Here is a 3,345-nt window from a genome sequence, read left to right as displayed (position 1 = left end):
TCAAGTCCTATGGGTGAACAACGGAAGTAAGGGCGTGCACACATCCAGTAGAAGGACTAAGTGCATAGCGACCTGTCTGCAGCAGTTTCATGTTCTCGGCCCAGACCGACGCTCCGTTGTAGTGCCAAAGAAGTAGAAAGAAACATATTTAAAGCGCACGTTGAGATAATTATACTTTTAACCACAATCCCACATGATTATTACCTCATCTAACCTCTCATTAAACTGGCGATGAATACAAAGAGCTTTGGTTCGCTGTGTTCTTGCTGGATGTTAATGTATACCTTTCGCCAGCTCCCTATAGTTAAGCAAATAGTAAAAAAAAACTGTATGATATATAGTAAGTATTATTAATATTTACTTCAAGACAAATTAATTTAGAGAAACCTAAAAATGTGGTATTTAACTGAGAAGACGCTTTTTAATTCAAAAATTTCAATATTCGATAAAAAAAAATAAAATTATGCAAGGGTTATATGGTATGAGGAAGATGTGTCTATTAAGAGTTCAATAACAAAAAAAACTCTTCCTCGTTATATATTGGTTTGAAATATTGAACTTATTTTGATAAAGTAGTTTGCTTGAAATCTTAAAACCCCTTAAATCTGCATTTTTTCTACAGAAACCGAATTCATAATGCCAATTCACTTCAAGTTGACACGTTATACATTAAAATGTTTGCATTGTACTAGGTCTAAAATACTTTCATATTAGATATATCGTATTTGTAATCATTTGCCGTTATCTGTTACAACGACCCTCTCCAACACCTTCAATGTAGGTATGTATGTACGACGGCGATTTTGTTTTATTTCTTATTTTTCATTACTCACATCATTATTTGCGCTGCCCTCTGTTGCACATTTAACAACCTTATAAACATTTATACATCATAAATTTAACAAATTGTAAATATTAACTATTTCCAAGCAAGTTTGCGAATTTTATGACTTTTCGTCATTATCAGGCACCATAAGTAAATACAGAAGTGTTTATGCGAATTTCAGCAGTTGCAATAACCGGTGGCATATCGAAGCGGCCAGTCGGTCTGCTTGGCGACAGTTGGTACACAATTAAATGCATCTATAGAAAGACATATGTACATTTATTTACATATACACACTATATAGGCTACATATGCACGTACATACAATTATTTATGTATATATGTATGTGTGCATGAAATGGCATTGAACGCCTGTGGATCTAAAACAATATTAATTGCACTCACCATAGTGACAGAAATAACTGGTGATCAGCGCTGGTGTTGGTTGGTGGTGACGCAACACACAAAAAAATGCGTTTTATTGCAGCTCATTATTGAGGTGGTGCAAAAGTGCGGTTGGAATTACGGCAAATAAATAATAAATTTTCGAAGTGGCAAGAAATTGTTTGTATATGCGAATGGAGCATGTAGCAGCTTAATATAATGGGGATACATACATACTCGTATGTATAAATGTGAAGAAATTTTAGTAGTTTTGGAGATCACATCTCGCGTGTCAATAAAATTTATGTAAATAGTACGATAGGAGTTACTACACCCACCTTTAAAAAATAGGATTTTCTGTAGACTAAAAATAGTAAAGTAGAGAAATACGGCCATTTAACCGTTAACGTGCGTAATTAAGGAGAGGTCGGACTATTATACTTTAAGTTTCAATTCCTGCAATTATACATTAACCCATGTCATGTGATTTAAGGGGTTGGGCCAGTCTACGGATCTAATCTTCTTGATTTAAGGTGCACTCTTGCATTCTAAAATTAGTCAATGGGTGTGATAGTAAAACTAGATTTCCCTATCCAAGTCATTGCATTGGAGTCATTAAGCTTCAGCAACAAAATAAAAACAATAATCGTGTTTTTTCCAAACTGCATTTTTGAAATCGGGCCACCATGATACTTGAAATCTTTCCGGGGTGATTCCGATGGCCTGGCAGCCGTCACTTTGTAGCAAAATTTGAAAATACACATTTTTCAAGCACTAAAAAATATGTATAATTACAACCGAAAGAGAGAAAATGATTCCTCAGAATAAATTGTCAAAGTTAGGCAATACAGGGTTTGTCCGGAAAGTAATAGGACTGATTTTCTTCTGCCGCGTCTGTACTTCGGAGCGTGCGCTCACCGACTGGATTCGGTAGAGGGTCTTCCTAGCAAACGAACGAGCGGCTGCTCAGTTGCCTCCGAGCACCTGTAGAATCAGGACAAACATTTTCGCGCGACGTGTTTCTGTGGATGGTGCAAGCCGAAAATGCAGAGGTACGCGATTAAATTCTTGGTGAAACTCGGTAAATCTGCGACAAAAACATTTGATATGATCAAGAAGGCTTATCCAGATTTTGCTTTAGGAAGAACTGGTGGGTTTCGGTGGCATCAGGCCCTTTTGGAGAGCCGGGAAGGGGTCGCTGATGAAGACCGGAAGAATGAGCAAATCCAAAGTGAAAACTATGCTCATTTTTTGACATCAAAGGCATCGTCCACTATGAATTTTTTCCTTTTAGACAAACCGTAAACGCCAAGTTTTACGTGGAAGTCGTCAAGAGGCTCGAACGAAGGGTCAATCGGGTCCGACAAGACATCGCAGCCGATTGGAAGTTGCACCATGGCAACGCTGCGGCTCACACCGCCTTTCTTGTGAACAGCTGCCTAACCAAAGCCGGTATTCCAACGCTTCCGCAGCCGTCCTACAGCCCAGATGTGGGGCTCTCGGCCTTTTTTGTTTCCTTACTTGAAAAGACCAATGAAAAGGGATCCAAGCAGCATGTACCTTGGCTCTCAAGATTATTCCATAGAATGCCATCCGTGGCGCCTTCAATGCTTGGAAATCGCGCTGGCAGAACTGCAGAAAGAGCCAATTTTTAAAGTTTTTAAAGAATTGTAACGATTGGTTCTATAAATTTATTTAAATCGACTCAGTTAGATAAAGCTGCAGCAGGCCGCTTTTAAAGCAGAGTTGTGGAAGAATAAATTAAGTAATGAAAAATCTTGAGTTTCCAATATTGCGCTTTCAGGCAAGTTTAGTCTGACCTGTTTGATAAAGTTATTATTCGATCATGATTACTTTAATGATTCTCTGAAATAAAATGATGAATGAATTAAGTTAGATACCAGTAGGCATCAAAATAGCATATGTCAGAAAATAGTCTACGTCCGATAAAACGCAATTATCCTAAAGCTTTGCCAATTTAGTATTATTTAAGATCTTCTTCGATTCGGTTCCTTATACCCTCCAGAATTAGTCGCATAAAGGCAAATCATAATATCATAATATAAGCCGAGTTGTTTCGCAAAACATCGTCGCGAAGAACCAAAGCAGTATGACACGGTGCATTATAGTGATGA

The sequence above is a fragment of the Bactrocera tryoni genome, chromosome 1 (assembly GCF_016617805.1).
Source record: "Bactrocera tryoni isolate S06 chromosome 1, CSIRO_BtryS06_freeze2, whole genome shotgun sequence".
In the NCBI taxonomy this organism is placed as follows: Eukaryota; Metazoa; Arthropoda; class Insecta; order Diptera; family Tephritidae; genus Bactrocera; species Bactrocera tryoni.
The sequence above is the reverse complement of the archived record's forward strand: the minus strand, read 5'-3'. Positions refer to the sequence as shown.